The sequence below is a fragment of the Pseudoliparis swirei genome, chromosome 20 (assembly GCF_029220125.1).
Source record: "Pseudoliparis swirei isolate HS2019 ecotype Mariana Trench chromosome 20, NWPU_hadal_v1, whole genome shotgun sequence".
NCBI classification, from domain to species: Eukaryota; Metazoa; Chordata; class Actinopteri; order Perciformes; family Liparidae; genus Pseudoliparis; species Pseudoliparis swirei.
Window position 1 is genome coordinate 22,342,397 of NC_079407.1, and position 21,847 is coordinate 22,364,243.

The window sequence follows — 21,847 nt, forward strand, 5'->3', positions numbered from 1 at the left end:
CGTTCAAATGACCGAAGATCGAGTGATTACATCGACTTTAAGTGCCTCATATTTGAACAAGTTTGTGGTGTTTTTGATGTGACGTGAACGTGTTGTTTTGAGTTCTTTCAAGTTAGGAGCACGACGCCGGCGGTCTGTGGCGTGGTGAAGTAAAGCTCAGGGTTGTTATGAAGAGGGGGGTCTGCTTGGGTGAGTTCAAGATCAGAATGACAACATCTCTCTCCCCCTGGTGCTGTGGCTTCCACCTCACTGATCTGTCCCTCCTCCTCCTCCTCCTCCTCCTCACTTTCTTAATTTCATTTTACTTTTTTTTTCTCTCTTTCTTCTACTTCAGGTCCTCTTTGCTCTTCCACCTTCCCATCTCTGAAGCAGGAAACGGTCTGTGTATGTATGTGTGTGTGTGTGTGTGTGTGTGTGTTTGCCTGTGTGATCTTTGCTTCGTCTGCCTAAATGTGGAACGTATGAATGTATTCATGCGTGCCGGTGTTTTTTAGGGTAGCCAGTCTGTTTTTGCAAAAATGCCCAAGGATGTGTGTGTGTGTCGTGTGTGTGTCGTTTGTGTGTGTAGGTGTCTTTTGGGGGAAGAGTGCTTTGTTTTGCCCGGTGGGTGAGTGGTGCCCAGACTGGCACCAACCCTACAGGTAAAGTGTAATGCCCAGTGGACATGAGTACACACACACACACACACACACTGTGTTTATGTGTTTGAGAGAGAAACAGACACAACATATGAGGTGCATCTCAGTGATAAGCTCGAGACAATGTGTGTGTGTGTGTGTGAGAGAGAGATGGAGAGATGCGGAGATTGAAACAATCCGACGCTTGCTGGCCAATAAAGTGGGTTTGGTTGGTAACTGGAGGACTGAGTGAGAGACAAAGAGAAAGAAAGCAGCACATTCTCTCTCACTCTCATTCCTAATTGCCGACAGTTGGTCCGAGGCCAAACACGTCAAACTCTAAGTAACTCTAAATAAGCATAAAATATCACTATGACCCTGAAATTCTGTCTCGAACAATGGATATCTAGGGCATAAAAAAAAATTTGCAAACATAACCACTCTGCTTATTAATATTAGGACACGGACAATGACAGTCGGTGCGGAGGACCTATTGTTCTTAAAATGTTTAGTCGTACTGTACGTGTCTTCGGCACAATCTATGTTCTTAATCAGAATGTTGGTAAGAACAATCTAAAGACCGTAGTTATAAAAGTTTCAGGTTTCATCAAACCACGTCGATGGCGTGTGGAGTCTCATTATTAAAAGGTGATTTATGCAAATGTGTTATTCGGGTAGTTTATATCAAACAAGTAGCCCTTCGTATTATTTTGTACCCTTGAAGTAGCTCTCGGTGTCAAAAAGGTTGGTGACCCCTGTTAGCCTCATGTCTGAACCGACAAGACGCTAACGCATACCAACTCCTATTTGTTTTTTAAAGGATGAAGAAAGTAGAAACAGTCCGTGGGGCAGACAGTAAAGCCTTGCAGTCAAATTATTAACTTTACTGTATTAATTTAATATATTTAACACAACCAAATATTTCAGGAGAAAGTAAAATATCTCTGCTAGAACAGTGAACAGGGGTTTTAAAAAATGCCAATCAAGGCAACCCTGAGAGGTTAGTGGTATAGGAGTATACGGAAAGTATTCAGAGCCCTTTAAATGTTTCACTCTGTTTCATTGTAGCCATTTGCTAAAATCAAAAAAGTTCATTTTATTTCCCATTAATGTTCACTCAGCACCCCATCTTGACAGAAAAAAACAGAAATGTAGAAATTTGTTAAAAAAGAAAAACTGAAATATCACATGGTCATAAGTATTCACAACCTTTGCTGTGACGCTCATATTTAACTCACGTGCGGTCCACTTCTTATGACAACTCAAGGCTTCATGAGCTCAGAGGAAGTTTGAGGAGTGGGCGAGGACAGAAGTGAGCAAGGACAAAAGTGAGCGAGGACAGAAGTGGGCGAGGACAGAAGTGAGCGAGGACAGAAATGAACGAGGACGGAAGTGAGCGAGTTTGAGGAGTGGATGAGGACAGAAGTAGGCAAAGACAGAAGTGGGCGAGGACAGAAGTGGGCGAGGACAGAAGTGGGCGAGGACAGAAGTGAGAGAGTGTAATCGATACTCGAGCTGCGTGCGGCTCTTGTTTGCGTGAGCTCAGTATCTTTGTAATCGGCAAAAACACAACCGGCAAAACACAGACAAATTTAATGGATGAATGAAAAAATAATAATCAATAAACCACATCGACTCCGGAGAGATGAATAACTTGGGTTTGCACCTTGAGACGTCTCCGTGAGCCGTTTCACAGCACGCCGTTACCGCCAAACAGTCGCGGTTATGCAAATTGTCGCGTCAACAATGCGCCGATGGGCGAGAACGGGCTGAAACTAACACGTCGAGATGATCGCACAACACGCTGAGCTGATCCACGCCGCACATTCAAGACCGAGCGGGAGGGAGAGAGAGAAACATTACGATCTCAGAGAGGGAGCTATTAAAGGTTACAGCAACAAGCCACGTGCCCTGGAGTGAGACTGTGTGTGTGTGTGTGTGTGTTGTGTGTGCATCCTTTTGTGATCAACAGTGTAAATATGAGTAAGAGGGACAGCTGGGTTTGAACAACCAGGGCCTGAAGCTAAACCACACACACACACACACACACACACACACACACACACACACACATACATGCATACACACACATACATGCATAAACACACACACACATATACACACACACACATGCATACACACACACACATGCATACACACACACACACTTTACCTATACATCCGTAGTGATCCGTGTTGGCAGAGCGAGAGGACAGAGCTGATGAAGGTGAAACAGAGGACACACAAACACACACTTCCCATCTCATTCACTCACACTAAGAACAGCGTAGACGATAACCTCCATATTGACGGGCAGGAACACGACACACACACACACACACACACACTTACCACCACCCCCCCCCCCCCCCACACACACACACACCATGACCACTTGTCCATTTAAAGCCCTCTTAGCCTCTTACCTCCATCACTGAACATCGAGACGCCCATCGGTTCGTCACCGGTGGGCGCTAGTTGAGGCCTCCCATCCCCCCTGACCTTGTTGACCTCTCAGTGCACCCTGGGTCGACGCACGTCTACCATTTCCCAGGGTGCTTCGCTCTTTGATCATCACGAGGCAGTTATTAAGAACCAATCATCTCATGTCCCGCATCCTCCGCACTCGGACGGCATGCTGCACTAATGACGAGGCCCGCCGCCACCAGCAGACGGTCCACCCAGAGGCTCTCCCCATCTGCATCACATGACCGCACCCATCACGACGGGACTGGTCAGAGCTGCCATTCACTGAGAATCAACATTACCTCTTCCACTCAATGTAATATATTCAAGTATTATTACAATATTGTTATACTTTAGCACTCAGTGTGTTTTTAATTTGAGCTCCCATGCTTCTCCTCCTTCAAATAGTCGAGGATCATATATTGTCCTTATGTCATGCTGAAGTCATAGACAAGTATATTTGTTTCAAGGCCAGAGATGGGAGAGGTGTGGGATGCGTGAAGGTGCGGGCTGCTGGCTGGAAGGGTAACTATAAGTTTTCTCCCGGAGAGTTCTGGGGAAGCAGAGAGGATGTGGCTGGGAAAGCACGAGTTTACAAACAAGAATATCCCAAAAATCCACGAGGCTGTAGTCGTCCTTCCAGGAATTTGAACTGGCGATCTGGCGAGGAGTCGAGGGGGAACTGTGCTGTAGATACGCTGTGGGGCTTGATGAGGGAATGGGTTCCATGTGTGTTGATTGGCAGCAGGAGGGGGAACGGAAGGCCACGCCCAGACACACACACACACACACACACACACACAGGACAAAGAGGCGACCACGACACATTATGCGAAGAATTGTCGTCCAATCCATCAACAACATTCCCGGCCGCAGCATGAACGTGCTTCTGATCATTGTATTCAAACTGTCTGCCGATGGACAGCTTGATCGTCAATAAATGAATTTGGGGCAGTTGATTATGTCCCAAAGCTCATATCTCATACTCGGACATTCTTTATAGGGCAGTGTACATCGGGCCATTTATCACAAACACTAAATCCACATGCTGTGCAGTCACATATTTTAAATACGAGTGATCGGCATCTGTTCTTGGACAGGCCCTTTGTCTTAGACACAGAGGCAATGCTTGCGATAAGGTCAGAGGTCACAGGCGGGTGAGCACCTCCATGTGATCTATGGCAGGATGTTCACGAGCAGTTTTAAGACGCCGTGGATTTGAATATTCTGCTCCTCCATGACAAAAAAAATAAAACCGCATTTTTGGCCTTTCCTGGACTTTAGAGCCTTTCAATGACTCCGTGTGGGAATAATATTTTAATTGGGTTGATCAAAACATTACCTTCGCATTTTCAATGCAAAGAAAATGTTTTGATCGCCGTGTATTTATTTATTTGTATGTATGCGTGTTATTCGCATAAGTCAAAAAGTATTAAACCGAATCGCATGACATTTGGTGGGATGATTGGTTATTATCCGGGGACCATTTGATTAGATTTTGGGATTGATCGGATCAAAGGTCAAGGTCAAGGTCATGAAAAGGTCAACATCTTCTTTTTACCATAGCACGGTCATTTTTTATCCAATTGGCATGCAACTAATGCCAAAATGTTCATAATTCAATGCCCAATCTTGTGATATGCGAAGGTATGCGCTCTACCAAGTGCCCAATCTAGTTTTGCATGAGGTGGTATATTGGTATATTGAGGTGACACTTCCTCCTTTTATTAGTGTTTAAAACAGGTTTTAATAGCAGGATAAAATACATGAATCAGGGATAACTTATGAGCGAACATGGCATCATGGGAGAGCAGGGAGAAAAAATAAAAGTGTCCGGAGAGAAACATCTGTATCTCATCTCATGACAGAACTCACTGGCGACTGTGTTGATGGCGGCGTTCTGAAAAGACTCATTGAGGGCGAGTGAGGGGTTTGTTATACGTGTTGATGGCTGCGGCCACAGAGCGTTACAAAAGGCACGTGGTCATGTACCGCAGGGGCGTGAATCAAAGCGCGACATTAATGGCTCTCTAAAACGTACACGTGTGTTTCTTGTGAAACTCCATTGCTGTCCATTAATTATCGTCCCGCCCCTTCGTGGTTAGCGCAGAGTGGTAATTACTACGTGTAGTTAGGAGCTCTAATGAGGAGTGTACCTTTGATTCAACACTACGTGGGGATTCATTGTGTGTGTTTGTGTGTTTGTATGTGTGTGTGTGTGTGTGTGTGTGTGCATTGAGGTCATTGATTTCCAAAGACTGGGTCGGGACCCTCGGGTGGGATTTTATTAGACTTGGCATACATGTTTTTTGATGTTTTTCAATCGTCTTTTATTTAACCTCTATATCTGCGGAACAACACATCGTGAGCCCCACGAGGGAGCCGCCATGATCGCATTGTTCCGATGATCGTAGCACACTAATATTATCAAATCTATACGTCACGTTAACACACATTAGAATAAATGCATTTATTTGGTTTTCATTCAAGTATTTAACACGTGTTTGAGTTTTCAATAACTCATCAATATGTCTGTGCATGGGACGTAACAAATGTATATATCTTCTCAACCTGCCCATTTAAAATAAAATTGCAAACTTTTGCTCTTCTCCCGATATATAATTATGGGCATATAATAATAAAATGTCATTTCTTTTAAATGTGTTTTCAATAAATATTTGCCGAACACTGATTTACAGTAGAGGATACGTCTATCTAGATTTTTAATATACTATTCAAAGGTTACCCGATTCTATTGTAAGTTCAGTGTTTTAGTGTCGACCCAAAAAAAAGACAACGCAAATTATTCAAAGAGAGAAAGATGGAGGAGAGGAGGTGAAAACACCTTTGAGTTCTTTCGTGTCTACATAACTAATCTGCGTGTGTGCAGGAAGCAGAAAAGGTGTGCGGTCGGGGCGCAGCGGTGAGGTCTTCACCGCACGCTCATGCACATTCAGTCATGGCCGGGAGAGAGAGAGAGAGAGAGAGAGAGAGAGAGAGAGAGAGAGAGAGAGAGAGAGAGAGAGAGGCTGAACTGAGAGTTTGAGCGCCCCATCCTTCGCTGTGCTGGCAGGAGGTCCAGTAGCTCGCGCTGCACAGGCCGCTGATGTATACAACGCCCAGTCCACACACCGCAATGCAATCATGCACACGTGTTTCTTAGTATTCTGAAGATTAGATATGTAGAGAACAAGATGAGAGAAAAAGAGAAGAAAAAGCTGTCGTGTTTCTTTGTGCCACACGCTGGCCATCTTCTCAGCGCAGTGAGCAGCAAAAAGCTTTGACTGCTTCCATTTATAGACGGCGGAGGGAACAATGGAGACGAAGCTCCCAGGAGACAAACATCTCGCTTCCTTGCACTAATATGAAAGTAAAATAACGTGTTTATGATCCCATTTTCACAGTTTCTTTGAATTCAATATACAGCTTTGGCTCTGTCTTCTTTTATTCGGAATTATTTAGAGTGGTTATTCTCCTCGATGTCGACACAAAAATCCTAAATGAGGTATGCGGCGAGTAAAAATAGCTCAGAGAAAAGGACCGAACGAGTAAACACAAACAAAAGAAGAGACGAGAACCGATAGCTAGAAAAGGAAACGTCCTTTACACAGAGAACAGCAACACAATCGTGGCCGTGCGTGGGTCTGAATGCACTCGGGTAATTAGCAGCACACTCCATCCGACCAAAGGGCTTTCCGTATTGTTGTCAGCTTTGTTAAAAAGCCATTGTTCCTCCACAGTCTAATTAGACTGGAGGCTTTACGAATGTGAAGGAGGCCACGGAGGAGGAGCGGCTGGCCGGCTGAACGAGAGGCCGAGACAGGATGTTGTGTCTTTTGGTGTTTGGTATCGAGTACACACCTGAAGAGACAAGAGACGTGCAACAAGACGTTTGTGTAGACGAGGCTGTGTTTTGCTGGTAAAGGCGTCAATGAAAGTCGCGTAGAGAAAGAGTCAAACGAGTAAAGATGTTAAATACAGTCCAGAAAAGATTCCCATAATAAAATTGTGAAAATATTTATTGAGGGAAACTTATTTTGTTATGTATTTTGTTTGATTCTGATGTGCCACAAATAAGTTTTAAACGCCAGTGCGGGGGGGAGGTTGGGGTGAGGGATGTCTCCAAGGACATTCATTTACTAAATGAGCATCATGCTGTATTGAAGAAGACTTGAAACTAGAGATTGAGACCATCAACTCATGTTTACAATGTTTACCGAGGGGTGAATTAAGAGAGGAGAGTCACTTCCTCAGACTTCTCTTTGTAACCAGAAGAGTCGCCCCCTGCTGGACAAGTCAAAGCACTTCGGTGTCAACTGTGTAGCTATTTCGAGCAAAACCAGGATGATGTTTCCAAAAGTAGACTTGCAGGTATTCCTTTTGGATTGTTTTGTTCAACCACGTGGATCAAACCGAATAGAGAGTGCAGGGGAGTTCATTTAGCAGGAGACGGGGTTAGATAGATAGATATATACTTTATTAATCCCCAAGGGGAAATTTGTCGTCACAGTAGCAGCACCAATAAACTAAACACACAAGAATAAAATATAAAATATAAAAAACAGGGATGAAAGATATAGATGTATACAAGTAAAATATAAAATACAAAATGAAGTATATATGTATATAAAATGAAACATATATGGATATATATATACACACACAAACAAATAGAATACAATGACTGTGCAAAGTATATAAAGTAAAATATAAAATACAAAATAAAATATATATGTATATATATATACACAACATATATGCATACACAAATACAATACTAATGACTGCAGTGTAAAATTAAATTAAATATAAAAATATTAAATATAGACAGAGTGTGCAAAATGCAAAGTGTGTGTATGTGTGTAGTGTAAATGAAAATGAAATATGTGTGTATGTGTGTAGTGTAAATATTGATGAATGAGGACGTGACGTTAAAAGCAGACTGGGCCTACGCGCTCTCACTAAGGTGTGGACACATTTACCAACACTAAGAAGACAGCACACAATAGATCATCACAACAAGAGAGCACGACTGGACAGCTCATTAAAGGTATGGACACACTGGGCCTCTTAACCAGCATGAATGTACATATATATGAGGCTGTTAATCAAACACGGCCTCACACCGGGGCTTTTAATAAAGGTGTGTGATGAGGCTATTCATCAAAAAGGTATCGCCACACTGGGTCTCTTTATTTAAAAAAAAGACGCTGATGCCTGCTGCGATGTAAACACGGACACATTCCAGGCTGCTTGTCAAAGCTGTGGAACATTAATGCTGGAACAGGTGAGTTCACTCATCTTTGGTCTTTTTTAGTTTCATTTGAGATGCAAACTGTGCCTAGAGGCAGACTTTGGATCCCCCGGCCGTCTTTATTCAAACAAACTGGGTCGTGACATCTAAATACGAAGATCACACAAGATGGAGGAAGGTTCTCACAGACCAGCTGCTGGAGTCACTGGTGGCAGGTACACTGGGGATCGCTCACTGGTCAGAAGTAATCGCTGCAGACATTACTCACACCCATCCTCGTCATGGAGTGCAGTGACATATTACATTCTCTATTTTATGTGTTCATTGTATCCTATTTCAGCCAATTATGGATGTGCATTTTGCAAATGTATGTTTTAATGCAAGACTCCTGCAGCTGTTACGACTTGCTCAATATTTTTCCACTAAAATGGTGCATCGAATTGAACTTAGCGTGAACTATCATGTTTAATGCACGAGTACGAAATGAAACGGAGTATGGGAGATGCATGTTTATATGTGGGTGTGTAGACAAATGGAAGTATAATGAGCTGTTGATCATATTTGCTGGAGCAATAGCGCTAACGATGATGCTAATGTTGTGGAGGGGGCTCAAATGACTCAAACTAGATCTGACAACATGCCTGGTTTACTATTAAAGAGGGGGTCATAGATTATATAACTAACTGAGTCACGGTCAGGCCATATATTTTAATTTACTGATATATCAGAATCATAGCCTGTGCCATAGATTGTAACTTTTTTAAAAACATTTTTTAAGCACAATGTCAATAAAATATATATTTGGCACCCCCTTTTATTTAGTGTTTACATGTATCTTTCTGGGATGGTATTAGAATAGGTTATTAACTTGAGTTAATGAGCACAGGAGGAATACCTTGAGATTTGGGGTCTGGGATCAGGCACTCTTAACCCTTGTGTTGCCTTAGGGTCATTTTGACCCGAATCAATATTACACCCTCCCCCCGCCTTAGGATTAATTTGACCCCATTCAATGTTTAATGTCGGTGTTCTTTCGGTAGTCAACAAACAAACATAAAGTGCCTCACACTTAAACTTGGAAAAAAATATTAATTCTAATAATTTTCTGGAGGTTTTAATTGCTGGCGTCAAATTGAACCCAAAGGGTAAAATATGTTAGTAAATATAAGCGGCTTAAATGTTCCTATTTCCTCGTTTTATTCATCATAAAATACCTTAAAGAGACGTTGCTTTTTTCATTCATCAAATCAACCCCATTATATAAAAAATATAAAAAAATACTCGTAGGAGTAAAACTGTTTTGACATTCTGCTAACATTACATTAAAAATGACATTAAATGTTCGTATGATGTCAACAACTCTTAATGTCAAAACATTCTTATAATGTCAGAACATCTGTTTCTTCGTGGCACTCGCAGAACACAGTCATCTCAAACTTAAACCGACAACATTAGTCTGACATGAAAACACATGAATCTGACTTTTCTTTAAAGCATCCTCCCTGTCAATCCAAAATAAAAGCCTTGTTACGTACATCGGCTTCATAACACTGCAGCTGACTTATGCAATGGCTTATAAAAACTCTCGAGACGGAGAGAGCACGACGCCCTGTTCCTGTTCTCCTGTTTCTCCTCTGTGTCTCCTGTGTCTCTTCTATGTCTATTCAGTTTCTCCTCTGTCTTGATTTTTTCGTTGCCCTCAGCCACTCTTCTGACTCCTTGATTGGTTAATTCCCTTCACCTGCCCTCAGCCACTCTTCTGACTCATTGATTGGTTAATTCCCTTCACCTGCCCTCAGCCACTCCTCTGACTCCTTGATTGGTTAATTCCCTTTACCTGCCCTCAGCCACTCCTCTGTCTCCTTGATTGGTTAGTTCCCTTCACCTGCCCTCAGCCACTCCTCTGACTCCTTGATTGGTTAGTTCCCTTCACCTGCCCTCAGCCACTCCTCTGACTCCTTGATTAGTTAATTCCCTTCACCTGCCCTCAGCCACTCCTCTGTCTCCTTGATTGGTTAGTTCCCTTCACCTGCCCTCAGCCACTCCTCTGACTCCTTGATTGGTTAGTTCCCTTCACCTGCCCTCAGCCACTCCTCTGACTCCTTGATTGGTTAATTCCCTTTACCTGCCCTCAGCCACTTCTCTTTCTCCCCGATTGTCTCATGCCGTACACCTGGGTTTTTCCCCTTATATATTGTGCCAGTCTTTCCCTGGTCTCCTGTCGGTTTGGTGTCTTTATCTCAGTCTCTTAGTGTCTCTGTTTCGATGTCTCACTCTAAGTCTTGGTTCCGATGGTGATTCCTGGTGTATTTTGTAGTTGCTTTCAAGCTAGAGTTTTTATGTTTGACCTTTTTTTGAGGTAAAGTGTTTTTTGTTTCACTCAAACCTGGAGTCCAGCCTGTTTCTCTGCACCTGAGCCTCACCCCGTGACATTACGTGTAAATATATCTATTTAAATATATCTACACATATTTATGACTTAAATGACACAACCTAATTAAGACTGCCTGGTTATCACAATGCAAAGACGCATAAATAAGCATTTCTGTAACAGTGACGTGATACTAAAGAACTGAGAGCAGCGCTGGGAGCAGCTGGTGATGCTTAGACAGAGAAGAAAAAGATCATAACAGGAAATTGAGACTTCAGATTCAAAAGTGTTTATTGCAGGACGCATTATATAATTATATTTACATACGCGTGTTCACGCTGATTTTCTGAAACACCGTCTTCTGTCGTAACCATGTGTGGAGGTGCAACCCATTTCACCACTCTGCAAAACCTAGTTACATAGAATATATAAATATGTCATAACAGTCTAGTATCAGGCACAACAGGAAAAAAAACACGACACGTAAAAAAAAAAAAATGAATTTAACATTTTGCAAAGTCAAGCTATTCATGTGTCTAGGTGTGTGTGTGTGTGTGTGTGTGAAAAAGAGTGATAAAGCAAACATTGCTGTTTGGCATTAAAGAAAGATTCCACCAAATTTGATTTTTGTAAAAAATGTAAGATGTCTGTCAACATTAATGGTAAATAGACTGAACTTGTATTGCACTTTTCTCGTCTTCCACTGACTCAAAGCATTTTGACACATGTTCAACCGTTTCCACACATTCATACACTGATGGGCGGAGCTACATGAAGGAAGCCACCTGCCCATCAGGCCTACCTAACGTACATACACACATTCATACACTGATGGGCGGATCTACCATGAATTAAGCCACCTGCCCATCAGGCCCACCTAACGTTCATACACACATTCATACACCGTAAACACAGCTACGGAAGCAATTTGGGGTGTCTTGCCCAAGGACACATATACATGGACTAGCGGAGCAGATTATCGAACCTCCGATCCTCTAATTGAAGGACGACACCGCTCTACCACTGAGCCCCAGTCGGCAGATGTAACAAGTTGAGCTACGACATGCAACGCCCTCGACTCACTCTGCTTGCACGTCTGAACTGCAGGTTCACATTTGTGTTTGGTGAATGAATGTCCTTGACGGGGAACAAAGCCTTCGGGGATCTGCAGAGACGGAGCGTAATTAGTAACCTGAAAGGTTGCGTGAACACAGGAACCACCGAACACACACAGAGGTCCGTAAATACAAAGCCATTTTGGAAATTCAGTTCCCAGTCTGCCAACATGTCTTTTAATAGTTCGTTTTGCATTTGATTAAATAACAACACAAAGCGAACGCTTTTTCGGCGCTCCACGACTTTATGTTTCCTCCACCAGCCTTTACGGTTTCATCCCTGAACTCTCCAACAAGAGGAGGTTGCCCAGCAATAATTAAACTGTGAAAACAATATTTACTTTTTTAAAAATCTCTTAAGCATCTGCAAAATGGCTTTCATGGATAAATAAAAAAACAAAAAACAGAAGGTTGGTTGAGAAGAGGTCGCAGTTGGGGGAAAGGTCAGCTGCATTCACAATGTATGTTTTTCTCATGAGAAATAAGCAAGGAAAAGAAAAACAGGAGAAGAAAGAACGAAGAAAGGAAAAGGAGCGAGAAACCCGGAAGTGGAGATGGCAAATACACATGTGTGAGAAAGACACACAAGGAAGGAAAAGTAGAATAAAATAAAAGTTTTGTGATTTAGGGAGAATAGATGAGATAAGGAAAAAGGAGACTTCAACGTATCTGTGAAAAGAGGATGAGTGCAAAGAATAGAAAAAGCATTTCTAATCATTTTGAATTCTAAGTATGAGAAGAAGAAGATACATTGAACGAGGAAGCAAGCTTAAAGAAGGGAAAGACAAGAGCAGTGTTCAGTGGATATAGAAAACTGAAAGAGACGGAGAGGTAGAAAGGAGAAAAGGGAAAGAAGACGACGCAGTGATGGAAATAGGTTGTGTGCAGTGGGGAGTGAACTCAGCTGGATACATGGGTCCAGGTGTTTCTGCTGGCCCGTAGCGACGGGCATGTGCCATCCCTCTGTGTGTGTGTGTGTGTGTGCGTGTGCTAACTGAGGAAAAGTTCTCACTTCAAAAACAACGGTGAAGCCTGGAGGGGCTGACCTCCCACTGACAAATGAATATGCTTTACACACAGCAACACGACGACACAACAATTCTGAGGCACACTGGCATACAGGTCTGCACACACACACACACACACACACGCACACACGTTCCTCGCATGTCCTACACAAAGTAGCCATGGAGACTCTCATTGTACTCTCTCATTCACAGTCCCTGTTTGAGTTAACTTCGTTAAACTGATCTCCCTGAGACAATCAGATTGTCGCCGCCAAATGTTAAACGCACACTCTCTTGATTGGAAAATACTGGTACTTTTGTACAAAGTCGCTGTGAAAAGATGGAAGTTTCTGTTCATATTCGTGTGTGTGTGTGTGCTGTTAAGTCTGTCTCCTATAACGTCTTTAAAGAAGCCGCTGCCATGAGGAAGTGATCACTTGTCAGTCGACAGAGGCTCGTTAGGAGCACAGCTGTCCCTCGAGGAAAGACTAAACCCTGCAGCTGTGGCAGATTGACGTTTCCCTCTGGAGAGACGCCTCTGCCTCCGTTCCCTTATGTAATTAATGCAAAGTTGGTAAGGAAATGAAAAGAAAAAAGGGGCTGAAACACGATAGCGACGGGACGTGTGTCTCCAGAGAAAGGAAACTCAACACCGCAAAGGTTGTCGTCTGGGCTTCGTGTGCATCAAGCCAGAAGCAACAGCTGCTCTGCCGTCCTTGAGCAAGGCTCCGGTGATAGGTGTGACAGCGGTTGTCTACTTCATTTGCCGAGTGTGCATTTTGCTTTCACTCAGAATATGCTGGTAGAAGACACGAGACGCAGGACGACATTCCCCGACCACGGCGTCTCCGAAGTCTGGAACAGGGTGGAATGGACCATTCGGTATGAGAGCCACACGAGAAGTAAGAGGTGCAGGATTTGCAGTTCAATATTTTTAAAAAGCAAACTGACAGTACACGTGTGTCTTTTTTTAGAAGCAGCTCTTTATCTGCACACATCTCAATTGAACCACTGTTTCTGTGGCTTCAGCAGAGCGGGTTGGTGGACACATTGGGACGTCGTCAACTGAGTCCTTAGTTTCTTAGTTTGTGGTTTATACACTTTGTCCTGAACCTAGCTTTGTGGTTTTGGTGCCTGAATCTAACTTCCCGTGAAGACGGAAGTTCATTTTGAAAGCACACGCGCTCGTAACGAGCGTATAGTAAAAATGATCCCACGGGATTAATCCTCCTGGATTGGATGAAATCAGATCTCAAAAACTGGTATTTCAACGCAAATGTGATCTGGAAGATTCAGATTTGGGAATTCAATCCTGCCAAAAACTGCTGTTGGGTATTTTAAAGCGTTAGTGGGAAATCTGGATCAGTTTGATCCTAAACATCAGAGGAAAGAAACGTGCAAAGAAAATAAACATTGATCAAACAGCAGTGAAGCCACATCTGCATCAAGTCAGTTGAGAAACACACATGAACGCACACGCACACACCCTTGAGTGTGTTGAGAAACACACGCACATACACACATGCACACACACAAACAGACACACACCCTTGAGTGTGTTGAGAAGCACACACACATACACACCCTTGAATGTGTTGAGAAACACACACACATGCACGCACACACACACATATACACACCCTTGAGTGTGTTGAGAAACGCACCCACACACACATGCACACACGCACACACACACACAAACAGACACACACCCTTGAGTGTGTTGAGAAACACACACACAAACAAGCACACACGCACGCACACACACACATATACACACCCTTGAGTGTGTTGAGAAACACGCACACATACACACCCTTGAGTGTGTTGAGAAACACGCACACAAACAAGCACACACACACACACATATACACACCCTTGAGTGTGTTGAGAAATGCACACACATACACACATGCACACACGCACGCACACACACAAACAGACACACACCCTTGAGTGTGTTGAGAAACACACACACAAACAAGCACGCACGCACACACACACACATATACACACCCTTGAGTGTGTTGAGAAGCACACACACACATCCACACCATTGAGTGTGTTGAAACACACACACACAAACAAGCACACATGCACGCACACACACACACACCCTTGAGTGTGTTGAGAAACGCACGCACACACACACACACACCCTTGAGTGTGTTGAGAAACGCACACACACGCACACACACACACACACACAGCCTTGAGTGTGTTGAGAAACGCACACACACACGCACACTCACACACACACAGCCTTGAGTGTGTTGAGAAACACACACTCACACACACACAGCCTGGAATGTGTTGAGAAACGCATCGTGAAAACAATCCCAGCGGCTTCACGCCTCCGTCTCGGTTTCCTAGCAGAGGAACGAGCTGAAGACACGGAGACGCTGAGAGGAACGGAGGAAACATTCTCGGTAACACATCGTCTCGCTCGTCTTCCCGAGAGTCGTGACACGGGAAACCGCGAGGACTCCATACCTGCGCTAATTGCAGTCTTCACAAATGAGTCGTCTTCATTGCGATAATTAGATCTTCCTTTATTTTTCCTCCTCTTTCTTCTTTTCTCCCTCTATATTATTTCATCTCGTCGTCGGCTGTGGTTTCTGTTCTAAGCTGGTGGAGATGATCATTTTCATGCGCCGAGCGTTGCTCCCCATTAGCGCCGAGCTCAACTCCGTCACAGGCGAGAGGCTTTTGTTCGGCGCGCCGGCTCCTCGCTATTGTTCACCACGCGGCCTCCATCTTCTCCAACGTGGCTACGCCGAGTTGGAAAGACTGGATGTCAGTAGATTCAAAACGATGAGAACCGAAAATAGACGACAAAAGCATGCCACGCATTTGTATCACACATACACACACACACACACACACACTCACACGGACGCGAGACACGTGATTCACAGAGTTATTCCTGGAGCAACCGTTCTTGAGATGGAATGAGAAAATGCTCGAATTGTCTCCAACTAAAGAAGCTCCTGATATTTAAATATTGAACATTTTGAAGGTTGCATCCCAAGGTCTCTCCCCAATAAAGAGCTGACGGGACTGAGAAGCGGGGAGAAAGAGCGAGAGGTTGCAGTCGGTCGCCATACGGCTGCCAGATATGACATCATATGGCTGTGAAGCGTCCATGTTGCGGCCGAGACTCCCGGGGTCAAACCGTTACAGCTACACCCAGCAGCCAGGCAGATGGACGTGGATGTGGGCAAGGCCGCGATTGACCGACCGGGCCTCGTCTCCGGGGGACCACCGGCGGAGGGTCCGTGAGGCCAGTGCCCGAGGACCGGCACTTTGCGTTTGCGCAGCGGCTTCAGGACGCCGCCACCAGATGGCTACGACCCAGGGGTCTGGCAGCGGTCGGTTGCCATAGCGCTGCCACATTACATTTTATGTCAATCATATGTCTGACTGTTACGATAACACAGCTCTTTTTTATAGTTCTTAATGTTATAGTTGATTTGTTGTTGTTAGCTGTTTTGCAATATTTTACTTTATTCCGATTATTATTATTCCTACAATCACTTGATACTACGTACTTCAGATCTTCTGAATGTTTGCACAAATGGAAGAAGTGACAGTAAAGATGACTTTGACTTTTTGACTAAAAGGTTTTGTGAACTACAACCTTCCGTGTTGCTGCCTCTGCACGGTCTGAGACTCACGGGGTAACGGAGGAAAACGTTGCATATATTCACAGTATTTCATACATCTGATTTCATGAAGATTGTACATAGTTGGGGATATTCAACTGTTCTGCGCAGTTCTGTCCGTCTTCAGGCTCCAAGGAATCATTCCCCATCATTCCCACACCACTTCCAGATGTAAAAGGGTTTAATGTTTTCTAAGCCAAACACATTAAATAATCTTATATATAACTATCTAAGACGTAAAGATCTAAATAAAATGAATGAGTAATTGATTCCTGGTGACATTAAATCCTTTTCATTTATTTGAGGTTCATCGTTATTTAATATCATCTTCATCCTATTCTTCATTCCTTCCATGTATTTAGTTTATCTTTTTGTTCATTCACTTATTTTTAGTTTAATAGTTCATCATGTTATATGTTGCACAGTATTGTTATACATTTTTATTATTTGCAATCTTTGTAATGATTTTACAGTCATATCTTATCTTATCTGGAAAATTCCCAAGACAGAAATGAGCATATGTCTCTGACATTTTTTTGCTGTAGCTACTATATTTATGCAACGTCAGCTTTGACAAGAACGTCTCGATAATGAAGGAAACGTGTCCTTCAGATTTTGAACCTTGGCAGCAATCGACGGCAATGACTGAACGTGTTGAACTGTTGTGAAAAGATCTTGCGCACAAAGGGCCGATGCTTTGGGACGCTTCTTTAACTCAGCAAGTCGTTCAGGTGGCATCAAGGAGGCGGATTTTGTTGTGGTGATTTGAGCAACTGGCAGCCAGATTGCCGTGTGTGGATACTGTCTGAATGGCTCCTCTCTGGGGAGCGGGCTCAGGCTTTATGCATTCAAATTGTTTTTCCAACTGAAGCAATCGCGGCGTTAAAAAAAAGAAAGAATCCTGTGATATATTATACATGACGAGAGATGGAGGAATACAATCCCTCTTTGAAATTGTTGTCAGCTGATGGATAGATGGATAACTTTCCAACATCTGTTTTATAGCCTGTTGTGTTGCCGGGTTTTTTTTCCGCTGAAGTTCAAAGAGAAATAACTTTCCTTCACAAGTTATTTCTTATAAATGACAGCATTCACTCACTGTAATCCTTAAAGGGACAGTGCACTCCAAAATGAAAATAAAATATATTTCCCCCGCTAAATATGTCAATCTAGTGGAGCAATATAATCAACACACGCACGCACGCACACTCCCACCCCCACACACACACATACACACCCTTGAGTGTGTTGAGAAACATACACACGCACGCACACACACACACACACACACATATATACACCCTGGTTTGAGTGTGTCGAGAAACACTCGCGCGCACGCACGCACACACCCACACACACCCTTGAGTGTGTTGAGAAACGCATAGTGAAAATAATCACAACATGTCACTCTTGCCTGTCTTCAAAACTTGAGAGCCCTGCAGATGCACCTCTGTTTCTGAAAAGTGAAGCCAATGCTTAAGTAGTCTGATTGTATAACGGTCTATGAGGAAGGTATGTCCTACTTCTCACTTGATCTCAGTCAACAATTGTTAACATGAGTTCCTGGTACCAATAGTTTAAATTCTTCCTCAATAGCCGACAGCATGCTAGTAAATGCGAGTCCATTTAGAGTAAAACAGACAATGAAGCAGAGTATGCTTCAGGGCGGGGCTACCTTGTGATTGACAGGTCACTACCCCAACGTTGTCCGGTCTGTTTTCAGTTCAGGGAAGTTTATTGTAATATTTTGGTTGCTTAGAAATCTCTTATTCAGCACTTGGTTGCATGTAGCTCCTCCCTCTCGTGTATTCTTCACATTCCCGCCTCAAAAGCCTGTTTAAAGTGAACGTTTATAGTGACTCTTCTCATATGTTCACGTGGCTTTCCAACATTTGCTCCGCGAGTATTTTGATTAGGATGACATAAAAAAAGACACGACACAACAGGAACTAATGAGGCCGCACCCCCACAAGCCCAAAACACTATTAGCCTCTGATGGAACCGCCCAAACGCTATCAGAAGCTATCCACTGTTACTTTTCACCGACTATAAAAACCGTTGTTATCGCTGAGCCGCGCAGCTGACGCCCGGCTCCGCGTTTCAGCTGCTACAAATAGTCACAGTGTCCTCATCGGCGCTTAAAGAGGCGGCAGAATCTTCCTTGATGTGACCGTCTTTTGCTTGCAAACTGATATGTCCTCGCTCAGCGGGAGGCTAATACAGTATGAACCATTACGGGAGCACAAAACAGACACACACACACACACACACAGGGCCGACACAACGCAATGGAAGGCATCGGGGCACCCGTGAGCCGACTTTTATATGACACTTGTTTACGGAGCTTGTTTATAATTCGTGTTTGGAGGCCATGTTTACAGCATGGGGGTCAGGAAGCGCATGCCTAATAAGTGTCACACAAAAGACACATTGTCACCATGTTGTAGTTTATCCATATTCATGGTTTTTTTTAATTAATAATTCTTTGAGCCATTTTGAGTGGTTAGGTTTGTCTCCAAGTTCACTCCACTTAGTTTTGGATAGACATGTTTGGAAACGTTGTGTTGCTGCCGCTATACGAGGTCATGTGCGGCCACTAATACGTAAGTATGCTCATCATTTGTGAGTTCATTGTGGTTATAGGAATAGTCGGTGTTCACTGTTTTTAGTGTGTATAGTTGGATATAGGTGTGTGCGTTTTGCAAGTTAATGTATTACAAACACATTGAGGATTCAATAGTGTATAGCTTTGGTGTCATATATATTCTCCATCCATTCTCTTTCCTTCCTTCCATCCATCAGAACGTTGATGGAGTGATGAATCCACATCGGTCTGCTAAAACGACAGATTCAATTCATTTTCTTTTAGGATTCATTTAATCTATAAATCTAATGGTGCATTGCATCGAGATCTCATACGGATCACGCTCAGGTTTAGGCAACAACCTTTTTTTGGTGAAGGCTCACCAAAGATACACTCAGTTGCCTTTATTACTTTGATTCGTCATGGGGTCCATACCACAGCAGTTTAATATGTTTGGGATGTGGAGCTTCATGTGGAGCTTCTTCTCACATATTAATAAGTGTTGCATGCTCACATTGACTTGCTTCTATGTTAATCCTCTTATAAACCAACTGCAACTTGTCATCACACTACACCACACCTGTAATGACCTACTCTACGTATTGTCGTCCACTCGAGAGGTGAGAGTTGCAGAGCAAGGAAATATTGGTTGAAACCCGATGTTATGATAACCCATATTATCCGGAGTGCTGGGGTGATGTTTCCATTCGACTCGGGACCCAATTTGAATCCTGATTGCTCTTTCGTGGATTGGTGATTTTAGGCCTTTAATGTCTTGGATTCATGATATCTTTTTCACAAGACAAGGTTGAGAAAAGCCAGCTTAAGTGATAGTGCTTTATAAGGTATGTTTAATAGTTTAGTTTGTAAAATTATACTTCAGGGTAAAACTGTTGTGTACAGACAACACATTATCATTAAGTGTTAAGTACTTCAGGGTAAACATGTCCTATACTGAACACATTATCATCAAGCACGAACTGCATTATTAAACGTGTTTGAGAACGATTTGCACAGTTTTATGCAACTCGGAACCAATTGTTCATGCGATTGAATATTTTCAGAAAGGTTCAGGAGCACAGCAACAAAATAAGACACCAACCTACACACACACACAGAGACACACCAGCCTAACGGTGACAGCTGGTGGCGACATACAAATTGTACATGTACACACATAGATAAACATGCCTGTCACGCCTTCTTTGCGTGCTCCGTCAATAAAACTCTGCAAACACAAACACATATAGTCTCATCACACACAGCTGTCTGTCTATTTGTTCACAGAGAGGGTGTGTGTGTGTGTAAGCATTTGTACGTTAGACCGAGACGTAACCAATGGCTAAAGTGAGGACATGATTGAGAGAGAGAGAGAGAGAGAAACCAACATCAACTTTTGAAAATGTTCAATAAAAAGTTGTTCAGCCAGCAGAAAGTATTCCACTCAACTCCTCGGAAACTCTTAATCACTTTCGTCAAGAACCGGAATATGACCAGATATTGGAAACAGAGTGGAATAAAACAGCAGTAAATCTACTTCAACGTGAAGAAGACATACCTGATTCGGAGCGTTTCAATATTTCTCCACCAAGTGGAGCCAATCAGGGCCAAGTCCAGCTGTGATGTCTGATCTGCAACACAGGAGAGATTTTTAAAAGTGAAAATCTGAAACTCAAAATCAAACATTGTCCACTTCCTTGGTACACGTACAGGTGAATTCAAGCTCCAATGTATTCATTAAAGATATTTTGGTGTTGACTTCAACAATGCTTATTGTACTCAAAGGGTAGGTCCCTTAATGGCCGAATGCTGGCATCTGACCACCCAGTGACACAGCAGAAGAAGATAGAAATATGATAAGGACATACTGGAGAATATGTTGTTGTTGTATGTGTACATTTTGTTTCGACAGAGTCCTGACAAACCTGAAGGCTGCTGAGTTAAGTTGTGTTACTGAATCAAAAACTTGGCGGTAAATATTTTTCTCAATTGTTTTTTATTGCTGGACTTTATTTAATCAATTTAAATACAAATATTGTAATGCTCTGTTCTGTGTCTCCCCTTTGTCTTAATTGTTTCATTCCTTTCACCTGCCCTCAGCCACTCTTGTTCCTCTGGTTGTTTCAATCGCTTCACCTGCCCTCAGCCACTCCTGTCTCCTTGATTGGTTAGTTCCCTTCACCTGCCCTTAGCCACTCCTCTGTCTCCTTGATTGGTTAATTCCCTTCACCTGCCCTCAGCCACTCCTTTGTCTCGTTGATTGGTTAATTCCCTTCACCTGCCCTCAGCCACTCCTCTATCTCCTTGATTGGTTAATTCCCTTCACCTGCCCTCAGCCACTCCTCTATCTCCATGATTGGTTAATTCCCTTCACCTGCCCTCAGCCACTCCTCTGTCTCCTTGATTGGTTAATTCCCTTCACCTGCCCTCAGCCTCCTTCACCTGTCTCCTTGATTGGTTCCTCTGTCTCCTTGATTGGTTAATTCCCTTCACCTGCCCTCAGCCACTCCTGTCTCCTTGATTGGTTAATTACCTTCACCTGCCCTCAGCCACTCCTGTCTCCTTGATTGGTTAATTACCTTCACCTGCCCTCGGCCACTCTCGTCTCGTTAGTGTCTCATGCCGTACACCTGTTTCCCCCCCTTTATATTGTGCCAGTCTTTCCCTTGTCTCCTGCTGGATTGTTGTCTGTAGTTCTGTCTTCCTTGTTCTCCTCGTGTTGTTTGTGCCATGCTCTCCAGTGTTACTCGTGTGTATTCCTGACCTGC

General features: G+C 43.3%; 1 protein-coding gene across 7 annotated transcripts in view; it reads right to left on the reverse strand.

Moving 5' to 3' along the window:
- The window catches only part of si:cabz01090165.1 (uncharacterized protein LOC100333421 homolog), a 349,850-nt gene that overhangs the window by 116,823 nt on the left and 211,180 nt on the right, over positions 1-21,847 (reverse strand). For 6 of the 7 annotated variants that reach the window (XM_056440460.1, XM_056440453.1, XM_056440457.1 and 3 more), the window contains one exon: positions 20,638-20,710. The exons of the other annotated variant lie outside the window; for it this stretch is intronic. The gene's annotated coding sequence lies outside the window, so the exon portion shown is untranslated. The remainder of the gene's footprint in view (positions 1-20,637; positions 20,711-21,847) is intronic. 7 annotated transcript variants of the gene reach the window in all.